Raw genomic sequence first — 12,264 nt, 5'->3', positions numbered from 1 at the left:
CCCCGTCCTCCCCCGGGCCCGGGCCTGCCAGGCCCAGCGTTTACCGCGGGCCGCCGGGCGGACGGGCAGACGGGCGCCGAGTCGCGCGGTCACCAACGGCAGCCGACGGCAGCTCCCACCTTCCTACGGGGCCTGGAGAGGAGGGGAAGGGGGGAGGGGGGAGAACTTTGGCTGTGGCAGCTTCGGCAACAGCTCCCACCCCTGCGCCTTTCTCCTCTTCCTCCCCCTCCTCCTCCTCCTCCTCTTCCTCCTTCTCTTCCTCCTCCCAGAGCAGTCGAGAGGCAGACATGCCGTGGCTAGAGCGCCGCCGCCGCTGCCGCCGCCGCCGCCGCCGCGCGGTGCACTGTGGGAAGCCCCGCACACGGGAAGCGCGCTGCGGCGCCCGCCCTCGCCCTCACCCGGCTCGGCGACCCGGCCGCGAGACCCAGCGTGGCTTCGGTTCCGGTGCCTGCGTGTCACCAGCCCGGCGTGGCCGGGGATGCTGGCCTGGTGCCGCGGCCTCCCCCGCCCGCGACGAGGACTGAGGAAACCCTCCTTTGAGAGGCGGGTACGCCCCCCGCCCGCCCCTTGCGATCCGGGCCGCGGCCCGCCACCCCGGGAGCGCGTAGAGGGCGGGAACCTGGGTGAAAGGTTGTCTGCCTGGATTGCTTGGCGTGTTTTGTTTTTATCCTCTCTTACCTAGCCCTCTTCCCCCCAAAAGCCACCTTTTCTGGGAGACACAACCCTGCGTCCTTGAAGCTCCTCAACTCTGTTGGGGGTCTGCACACAGATGCCAGCTGTGAGCGCCGAGAAGGATCGAGAAGTCAGGCCCTGCAGCCTGTGAGGCAGGACTCTAAGGTAGTTCAGTTCACCCGGAATCCACGCCTCGGGCTGTACCACAGCCAAAACTTATTAGTGATCTCTAGACAGCTGAGTAAGGTTGCACAGTTGTCTTGTCCTCTGGGAGCCCTTTAAATGACCTTCTTCTGGCCCTAACCTCTCTTAGGGGGCCTTGATCTAACTAACATTAGGTGTCTCCTAATGTTAGTGAGTTGTGTGCGGTGGCTTGCTGGTACTCGGCTTTGTGTCACCACTCCGGGACAAGGTCAGCCAGTTAGCACAAAAGATGATGCTCAAGGATTGTTAGGTGAGGTGAAACACCTTCATTATGGTTTCTTCATAGTAATCTGAAGGTTTTATTTATCACCTTTTTGCAACATTTAAACATAACCCTTGAGGGGAAAGGGCACAAAAATATCTACACAACCATTCTGGAATTCTCCTTCCCTAGTCCACACCCACCTTCCCCACCCCATGCCAACTGAATGTTCATTTGAATAGTGCTTTTTGGCAAAACTCCAAACTCCAGCATTATGCACTTGTGATGACACTGAATTAGATTACTGTCTGCAAGGTTAACGTGCCCCCAGGCATTAGCCTTAGTAAATTGTGATGCCTGTTTAGAAATAGCTGAGGCCCAGAGGTTCAGCTTAATTTAGACACAGGTAACTAAGAAGAGCAAGGATAAGCCACAGTTCCACAATCAACTCTCCATGTGCTTTCACCATTAAAAAGCATAAATTTTAATAAGATGACAGTGCATATTCTGAATGCTAATTGCAACGAAATAGTGATATAAGCTAGAGCAAGGGAAAAGTATCTGGAGGACAGCCTTCTGGCAGCTTCTAGCATCTGCAATGGCATAAAATTGAGATGTAAAAATTAAAAAAAAAAACTCCGATAGAAAAGGAGCAAACTCAGTATTAGACAGTGGAGAAACCAATTACTGAAAAAGACTAAAGGCCTGGAGATTGCACCCATGGGATGGTTGATTGGTTTGCCACTAGAAATAGGCCTAGCTCTATGCTCTGAATCAAAAGAGAAACAAGACCTAAAATGGACAGTGACAACAGGAGTGCTAGTGATGGGCAAACCTAGACCCTCTTGTGAGTAAACGTATGTGCAGGTACTGGGGCTTGAACTCATGGCCTCATACTCACTTGGATTTATTCATGCAAGGCTAATACTCTACCACTTGAGCCACACCTCTACATTTTTTTCTGACTAATTGGAGATAAGTGTCTAATAGACTTTCCTGCCCAGGCTGGCATCAAACCACATTTCTCAGATTTCAGCCTCCTGAGTAGCTAGGATTACAGGCAGATCCACTAGAACCCAGCAAGCTTAAACCCTTTATAAGTTATACCTTTAGAAATATTTCTTTTTTTTGGGGGGGGGTCCAGTTGTGGGGCCTGAACTCTGGGCCTGGGCGCTGTCCCTCAGCTCTTCAGCTCAAGGCTAGCGCCCTACCACTTGAGCCACAGCGCCACTTCCGGCTTTTTTCTTTTTGTTTATGTGGTGCTGAGGAATCGAACCCAGGGCCTCAGGCATGCAAGGCAAGCACTCTACCACTGAGCCACCTTCCCAGCCCCTAGAAATATTTCTTAACTCCAGTTTGTTATCTACACTCTCACTACCTCTGAAAACACTGGCCCTAGGCAACTGACAATTTGGCATATTACAGGTAACTAGGTATCACACATTCACCATCTTAACCTTCATACTTCTGCATGTGTTAGGTATAGTGTAACACAACTTTATCCCACATATAAATTTAAATAATCATCCTTACACCGTTCCTTTGCAACAAAACTCTTTCATACTACCTGTTACAGTTTGCATGTGAAATGTTCCTCAAAAGCTTATATGTTCAAAGCTAGACCCCAATCAATGTATCAGTATTCAGAAGTGGGGCCTGTGGGAAAAGATTAGATCAGAGGCTCTACCCTCTTCAGTCAGTGGCTTCTTTAATGCACTATTGGAAGGAGGTGGAAGCATTAGGTTACTGGGGATATCCCTTTGAAAGGTTCCTGGCCACTTCTCCCTTCTTGGCTGCCATGAGGTAAACAGTTGTCCTCCACTACATACTCCCTGCCTCACCCCAAGCCCATGAAACGGACAGACCCTCTGAAGCCATGAGTACAATAATCCTTTCCCTCTTGGTCTCAGATATTTTCTCAGAGTAATAGAACACTGAGTAACATTCATACATTCCCCCTGCCACACCAACCATGTCTTCTATTAACCACCAATATTTCAGAAATATTACATAAATAGCATTCATATAACATGTAACTTTTTGAGATGGAGGCTTTTCACTGAATGCAGTGCCTTTGAGTTTTATCTAATGTTTTTATCAAAACATTCTTTTTTTGTGGAAGAGTAGTATTCTATTCTGTGGATATACCATTTGTTCATCCATTTCCCCAATTATAGTTAGGTTGTTTCCAAGGTTTTGTTTTCTATCACAGATAAAACTGCTATGACCCTTTGTATACTAGTTTTGTGTTTTTAGGAAATTGCTATACTACTTTCCAGAGTGACCATCCATATGATAGATACTGCTGGTAGAAACCAGTAATATATGAGAAATCCAGTTTCTCTCCATCACTGGAATTTTGTTGTTTGTTTTGCTAATAGGTATGTATTTTCCTTTAAAAAAAAAAAAAAGGCAGCTGGGCATAGTGGCTCAAACCTATAATCCTAGCTACTTAGAAGGCTGAGATCTAAAGCTTGCAGTTTGAAGCCAACCAGGGCAGGAAAGTCTATAAGACTCCACTAAACTACCAAAATGCCAGAGCTGTGGCTCAGGTGGTAGAGAATTAGCCTTGAGCAAAAGAAGCTCAGGGACAGAGGCTAGGCCCTGAGTTCAAGGCCCTGGACTGGCACCAAAAGAAAGAAGCTTTCCTCAAAACTGACTCTTGAGTAAGATTTGTTTTTTTTTTTTGGTTGGGTCATGGGGCTTGAACTCAGCCTGGGCATTGTCCCTCAGCCCTCAGCTCTTCAGCTCAAAGCAAGCGCTCTATCACTTGAGCTACAGTACCACTTCCCGTTTTCTGAGTGGTTTATTAGAGATAAGAGTCTCCCAGACTTCCCTGCTCAGGATGGCTTTGAATCATGTTCCTCAGATGTCAGCCTCCTGAGTAACTAGGATTACAGGTGTGAGCCACCAGCACCCAGTGAGTAAGCTACATTCTAACTTCCCAACTCCTACTTTCACTGATGTGCTCACAAACACACAGTTCCTTTTCTCATTACAAATCACTAGAAAAACAGCCCTCACTGGTATATGAAGTTTCTTGCAATATTAAGTCTTGCTGGGCCCTGATAGCTCACACCTATAAATCCTAGGTACTCAGGAGGCTGAGACCTGAACATCACAGTTCCAAGTCAGCACAGGCAGACAAATCCTCAAGACTTATCTCCACTGGGCACCAGTAGCACATGTCTGTAATCCTAGCTACTCAGGAGACTCCAGTCTGAGGATCACAGTTTGAAACTAGCCCAGGCAGGAAAGTTGATACAACTCCTATCTCTAGTAAATCAGCAAAAAGCCAAAAGTGGAGATATGGTTCAAGTGGAAGAGCACCAGTCTTGAGTGAAAAAGCCAAGTGAGAGCTCAAGGCCCTGAATTCAAGCTCCAGTACTGGCAAAAAAAAAAAAAAAAAACAACGGGGCTGGGAAGATGTCTCAGTGGTAGAGCGCTTGCCTCACATGCATGAGGCCCTGGTTTAGATTCCTCAGCACCACATAAGCAGAAAAGGCTGGAAGTGGCACAGTGGCTCAAGCTGAAGAGCTGAGGGACAGTGCCCAGACCCAGAGTTCAGGCCCCACAACAGACCAAAAAAAATTACATACCCTGTTTTCACTGTATCTGACATCGGTGCCCCGTATCTTGTATATACATTTTTCTGATTTGAGGAGGGAAAGGGAAATATCAAAATGCTGAAATAAGGATACAGGTTGACCTATTGTAACAATGAGATGTACAAGACACTATGTTGAACTTTACAACTTGGGGAGGATGGGGGAGAGGAGTTGGGGAGGTAGTGAGGGAAGAGATGGTAGGGGAAAAACAAAGGAGGTAACAATGCTTGATAGGAAATGTACTCCTTACTCATGTAACTGTAACCCCTCTGTTCAGTATTTTTACAATACAAAAACATTTTTAAAAAGATAAAATGGAATAAATCACAAGGTGGAAGAAAACAATTATAGGGCTGGAAAGTTGGCTCAGTGGTAGAGTGCTTTCCTTGCATGCATGAGGCCCTGGGTTCGATTCCTTAGCACCACATAAGCAGAAAAAGCCAGAAGTGGCGCTGCGGTTCTAGTGGTAGAGCGGTAGCCTTGAGCTGAAGAGCTGAGGGACAGGGCCCAGGCCCAGAGTTCAGGCCCCCACAACAGACAAAAAAAAAATATATATATATATATGTATAAAATATACTTCAGAACATGGGAGATATGATTTAGTTGGGAAAATATAGAATGTTTAGCTTGGGATGTAAAAAGGGAAAAAATAGCTATAGGAAAAAAATAAACTGCAGAAATATATGCAACAAAGAATTCATTTCTGAGAATAGTTCTTTCCTGGCTAATTTGATAAAGCTGATGAATTAGTCAATTGTACAGATGCTAGCTTTTTTCCATCTGGGAAATACCAGTGAATCAACTTACTACCTCTTCTTTCCCAAAGTTTTACCAGAATAAGGACAAATTGACTAATTTTTTGCGTATTAAAACTGTGGGTTTCTAGAGTATTGCTTTTCAAAAATGAGTATTAAGAAATGAAAACGTTTGGGGGACAGCACAGGAATGGAGGGAGGAAGGGCAAGCAAATGCAGTCATTGTATTCAGTATATACTATGTAAAAAATGAACTATATATTACAGCCACTCTGGAAGACAGTTTGGAGATTCCTCAGAAAACTAAACAGAATTACCCTATGATCCAGCCATACCACTGTCTACATCTACCTAGAACAGTACAAGTCAGATACAGAAAAGACACTTGCACATCCATGTTCATTGCTACACTATTTACAATAGCCAAGTTATGGAAACAGCCCAGATGTCCTACAATGGATGAGTGGATCCAGAAAAACGATGTTTTACATACACAATGGAATTTTACTCATCCATTAGAAAGAATAATATGTCATATACAGGGAAATGGATGGATCTAGAACAGATCATGTTATGTGAAGTAAGCCAAGCTCCGCAAGACAAACAGCATGTTTTCTCTCATATAGGGAAGCTAGATCTAAAATACAACTAGATATGATAACTTACACAGGATTCTAGGCATTCACACACAGACTAAAGGAGGATACCCTTAGGGGAGGAACCCAAAGACAACGAATTCCAGAAAATGGAAACATGGGGGGTAGTAGGGGTTGATGGTAGTGGTGGCATTGGTGGTATTTTAGGTGTGTGTATGTGTGTGTGTCTTTTTAGAGTTGGAGAGGGGAAAATGGAAGGAGGAAGAGTAAACAAATGTAATCTTGGTATTCAGTATATCCTACATGGAAAATGAACTATGCATCTTTTGGCAGGGTCAGGAGGGAAAGTGAAAGAAGAAGTAACATTGTCCAAAAAAAAAAAAGTACTCATTACCTATTTTATGAAATGGTAACACCTCTGTACAATTTATTAATAATAATAAATTATAGTTTTAAATTCACTGTATAATTTGTGGGTTTGGGACAAGACGGGGAAAATAGAAGAGAACAAAGGAAGGAGTAACATTGTCCAAGAAGCCTTGTACTCATAAGCTGACTTATGGAATTGTAATTCCTTTGTACAACTACCTAATAATAACAATTTTAGAAAAAAAACCTATGGGTTTTTTAATAAAAATAATGGCCATTGGACATTTTTATCATTCTAGAGCTTTTCAAAGGTTTCACATGTTGAAGCAGTGCAGAGTGGAGCATACCTGGCAGGTTCTACTGGAAAGGCTGAGGCAAGATGATTGCTTGTGCCTGGGAGCTTAAGGCCAACCATCCCCAGGAAAATGACCTGGTGTGTGTGTGCGTGCGTGTGTGTGTGTGTTTTCATGTAATTTTTTTTTTTAGCAAAGAGATTTGTTACTTAACAGCCACAGAAAGACAGCATTTTAGTTCATCTTCAGCCATCTTCTTGGGTGCAGATCCAAGCTTTAGAATTTACAAAGAAATGGGGAAGAAGGGAAAGAAATATCCATAATTATTGAACATTGCTAGTCAAAATATTGGCCTGGCTTATCATTATTTCTGACCTGTTCCCAGAGAGATCCTAAAGAAGTTACTGCTTATCACTTGAGGGGAGTGAGCAATCACTGCAGTCTGGAATGTCCTCTGTCCCAGATGCTCATCAGTTCCTTAGGGGCAGTTTTGGTTCCTTGTCATAAAGACATTATCAATCAGTCCTGACCTTCCTGGAAAAATGATCTTGAGGGGAAAACAAAAGGATTTCATACATTTTGCATATTGACAAAATATTGTGATGTAGCACAGAAATTGTTCTTTCTCATTTTTCTAGTCTTCATATAATTACAATGTAAAAATATGTCAGAGGTCTAAACTCACCAAACTTACATTGAAATATCAACATATATATGACATATATATGAAATATTATATGTGATATCTACTTTGGTATATACATATATATGATATATACCATATATATGTAGATACGTAGACACCTCTGCCTGTATCTACCCATATAAATAGCTACAGATAGATATTAATAGATATAGATAGACACAGACACCAAAGTATGTTGAAACTAGTCTGTCACTAAAGAATTGTGTAGATCAACACAGAGAAGGGCTAGTGATGCCCAAGACCATCTTTCTACCAGCCAATGTGCAGCCTAAGTATTAAAAAAAAAAAAAAACAGGTGTGAGAGACTTAAAAGGCACTATGAAATCCATCACATGTGAGGTAACTATGGTTTGAAAAAGACAGGAAGACAAGGGAAAGACATAAGAAGGAAGTGTTGGCTTGAAGCTGCTTCACCTTTCCATTCACAAACTGATTTTTCATACAAGCAACCCTTTTGTACTTTCCTAAAGAATTACCTAGCTACATCTGTACATGAGAGCTGGGCTAGGCTGGAGTCAGTGGTTGTGAGCCACCTGGGCTCAATCTTCCACACCCCCAAGTGTTAGGGTTCAAAGAAGAGTGGAAGTAAGCTCAATAGGAACTCTTAGACTAGTGGGGGAGACACATAAAAGGTGAGATAATTTCAGCATAATATACTGATCGCAGAAGGATGCTAAGGGCGTTTGGGGTTCCAACACAGATGGCACCTACAGACTGATACATCATTCTGGTATTCGAACAAAACTTCCCACCTTGCTTATTATACATTTTGAAACTCAAAGGGTAAGTTCTTTAGATTTCAAACCTCATGCATAAGTTTGCTTCACATTAAGAGAAATATATGGCGATGCTTTGATTACACCTATAATCCTAGCTACTCAAGAGGCCCAGATCTGGGGATCAAAGTTTGAAGCCAGCTTAAGCAGAAAACTCTGTGTAACTCATTTCTAATTAACCACCAAAAAGCCAGAAATGGAACTGGATCAAGTGGTACAGCATCAGCCATGATCAAAAAAGCCATGTGAGAGACTGAGGCCCTGAGTTCAAGCCCCAGCACTGATACATACACACACACACACCCATAGACACACACATCAAAATCAAAGTGACAACACTAGTGAGCAGAAACTAGTTACAGTGACAAAGGAAGTAACTTTCTGTTTTACCTTATTTTTTAACGTTTCTTAAAGGCAACCATTTCTTACAGAAATACATAAGCTCCATTCTTACCTTACAAAAGAAAAGGTGAGGAGGCTATAGAGAAAAGCTAAAAAAAAAAAAAACAGCTGTTTGGGGCTTTGTTGGTTTTTTTGTTTGTTTGGGGGGGCGGGGTTGGTTCTTGCCAGTCCTGGGGCTTGAACTCAGGTCTTGAGCACTGTCCCTAATGCTTCTTTTTGCTCAAGGCCAACACTCTACCACTTCAGCCACAACATCACTTCCAGTTTTTTTTCTGTTTATGTGGTACAGAGGAATCAAAACTAGGACCTCATGCATGCTAGGCAAGCACTCTGCCACTAAGCCACATTCCCTGCCCCAATAAAATAATTTTTAATGGAACATTTTTTCCCCTCAATGGACAAATGGATCAGGAAAATGTGGGGTGTGTGTATGTATATATACATATGTGTATATACACACACACAGTGGAATTTTACTAATCCATTAGAGTGATAGTATACCATTTGTAAAGAAATGGAAAGACCTGGAAAAAATTATGTTAAGTGAAGTAAATGAGGCCCCCGGAGACAAAGGACGCGTGTTCCCCTTATATGTGAAGATAGATTTAGCTTATACACTTGTAAGTAAATGCATTGGGTGGTATGCAAGTATAGACAAATGAATTAACTGAAATATGGTAGATTCAAGTAAATCTCAAATGGTGTAATTCCTTAGGCAAAATCAAACACCAGGAAGCCAGTACTTGAAAGGGTTGGAGTGGGGTCAAGAGGAAAGGGATAGACAAGAAAAGAGAGGGAGAGATCAGTCAAGAATCCAACATATATCCTACAAAATTAAGAAGGGTGAAGGAAGAGATGGGTAGAGGATGGATGGGTGAGAATGTTGAAAGGGTGACATTGATTGAGATATATTGTTTTTATTAACTGCTTTGTTAAATGCAACTTTTGTACAACTAAAAGATAATAATAAAAAGAAAAATTCTGTTTAACAAAAAAGGTGTATTTTGTCTTAAAAGCTAGGAAAAGTGTGTATTCTGTTGGGGAAAATTACCATCTTTTTGTTTTATATTTTGGTATTTATGAAATTTAACAACAGTTATGTGGAATCATTTATTCCAAACTCCACATTCCCTTGGTGTTAGATAAGAGAGCTATCAACAGAACAGAAGACTATACATCTTTGAGTACAACTTAGTTACTCTAAAATTTTGATTCTGTTTCCCTATCCTCATTGCTATAATTGTATGGCTCTATCAGCAGTTTTAAAGATCTAGAACCTCAGCAAAGGGAGATAAATACCATAAAAAGCTGATAATATAGTAACCATAACATTAAATATACTGAAAACATACAGGAGTTCTGGGCTTTAATATTAATTCCTTTCACTATGACTCGCCAGTCTTTGCTAGTTCTTGTGCTTTTGTCTTTCTGAGCAGCTGCATGGGTGCCATCACAGGTATGTGCAAGCAGAACCAACTTGGCATGTGATATTCTGCTTCATGCTGGTTAGGTTTACTTAGGTGTTTTTAGTGTGGAGATTTCAGGAAACTTCAGAGCTAATTGCCACTGGAAAAAGATTGGGCAACCCCTGGATTCATTTGTAAATTTCTTTTTGTTGAAGTTGGTGGTGATAGTGGTGGTGGTGGTGGTGGTGGTCGTCGTGGTGCTTGAAATCTGGGCCTGAGCACTGTCCTTGAGCTCTTCAGCTCAAGGTTAGTGCTCTACCACTTGAGCCACAGCACTACCTCTGGTTTTCTGGTGAGTAATTGGAAATCAGAGTCTCACAGACTTCCTGCCAGGGCTGGTTTTGAACCATGATCCTCAGATCTCAGCCTCCTGACTAGCTAGGATTACAGGCATGAGCCACCAGTGCTCGGCTTCATTTGTAAGTTTCTTAACATTTTGCTCACAAAACATCAAGCTGCTTCACACATCAGCACATGTGAATAAACCAAGGAGTACTGTAAGGTAAAGAAGGCTTTAGGGTTGGGCACTGTTGGCTCATGCCTGTAATCCTAGCTACTCAGGAGGCTGAGACCTGAAGCTCTTGGTTCAAAGCCCCAATTAACTAGCAAAAAGCTGGTGGATGTTGGGGCTAGGAAGGTGGCTCAGTGGTAGAGCGCTTGCCTTGCATGCATGAGGCCCTGGGTTCGATTCCTCAGCATCTCATAAGCAAAAAAGAAAAAAGCCGGAAGTGGCGCTGTGGCTCAAGTGGTAGAGTGCTAGCCTTGAGCTGAAGAGCTGAGGGATAGCGCCCAGGCCCAGAGTTCAGGCCCCACGACTGGACCCAAAAAAAAAAAAGCTGGTGGATGTGTGGCTTAAATGATAGAGCTCTAGCCTTGAGCAAAAAAGCCAAGGAAGTGAGAGGCTCTGAGTTTAAGCACAAGTACCAAGGGGGAAAAAAATGAAGAGTGATGTTTGAAGGTATTAGAAGTGCTGGTGGAGCTTCAGTGACATTAAGATGGTGCCATGACCAGGTGAAAATGCTGAGATTCCAATCTCAACCACAACTGGGCTGACAAGTTTCTAAACAGAATTCCCACAAGAGGCGCCAAGAATCCCAGGCTGTCTGGGTGTGTTTGTGCATATATGTAGTCCCAATATTTGGAGACCCTATCTCTAAAAAAAAAAAAAAAAGATACAGAAAAATACATAAGAATCCAGATCAGTAGGAAGTAAAGTGTCTCCTTATATGTTCTTGTCAAAGTGCTTCCCAAACTCTAGCATGGAAAGGGGCAGAAAATGTGTTCTTCCAGAGCCATTTCCATGCTACCATCTGGAAAACAAGAGCTTCACCCTTGGTACATGAGAGGACAGTGAATAAAGGGGACAGTGGCCAGGTCTCCATCAACCAGCCAGACTCCAGCCCTTTTCCCACCGTGGCTGCTAAAGAATGAAGAAAGCAGAGTTGGGGGAATGAGAGAGAGGGGAGAGGGGATAGAGGAGAGCAAGAGCGAGGGGGGGGGGGAGGGGACACACAGAGACAGAGAAGTCTACATGTTTGGTTGTAGAAATGACCTTGCTCAGGACCGGATTTGGTTTCATAAGTATTCTGTTCAACCAGATTGTCAGCTCCTGGGGGACTAGGCTTGGGAGCAATTTCTGTGATCTTTGGAACCTTCCCTTCCTTTACCAGCCCAAGCCACCTCAGGGTTCTCTGGGTTCCTGTAAGTTCCTGCTTACCCATTCTTATTGTGCTTCCCTCTTGCTGGACCATCCTCCTCCTAAATACACCCCATAACTGGGGTGACAAATGTGCTCTACCATGCTCATCTTTTTCAGTTTTTTGCCTTGAACCACAATTCTCCCTTAATCTTAGCTTCCTAAGTAGCTGGAATTTTAAGCATGAGCCATCAGCACCCAGCTACACACACACACACACACACACACACACACACACACACACGTGGGGGGATAGTATTACTTGAGTGGAGATTAGGCCTTAGTTCTATTTACTAGACAATATGTGTTGTGCTGAGTGTTAGGTATCCTCAATCCGTGGAGAAATCCAGACATTTGTTCTTTCATTCATAGAACAAATTGTTTTTGAATGCCTGGTACTATACTAGACACTAGAAATATTACAGGAAATAAATTTTTATTCTACTCCCGAAAGAGTTGGAGGAGTGAAACCTGAGCAGACTGCTTCGGTTTAGGAAGTACACTCCAACCAGGGATGAG

General features: G+C 43.1%; 1 protein-coding gene across 1 annotated transcript in view; it reads right to left on the bottom strand.

Annotated features, from left to right (window-relative positions):
- The window catches only part of Znf148 (zinc finger protein 148), a 106,736-nt gene extending 106,510 nt beyond the window's left edge, over positions 1-226 (bottom strand). Inside the window, exon 1 of the mRNA XM_013019413.1 lies at positions 45-226. The gene's annotated coding sequence lies outside the window, so the exon portion shown is untranslated. The remainder of the gene's footprint in view (positions 1-44) is intronic.
- Positions 227-12,264: the final 12,038 nt, after the last annotated feature.

Source organism: Dipodomys ordii, unplaced genomic scaffold (assembly GCF_000151885.1).
Source record: "Dipodomys ordii isolate 6190 unplaced genomic scaffold, Dord_2.0 Scaffold45, whole genome shotgun sequence".
NCBI classification, from domain to species: domain Eukaryota; kingdom Metazoa; phylum Chordata; class Mammalia; order Rodentia; family Heteromyidae; genus Dipodomys; species Dipodomys ordii.
This window is presented reverse-complemented; position numbering and strand designations above follow the sequence as displayed.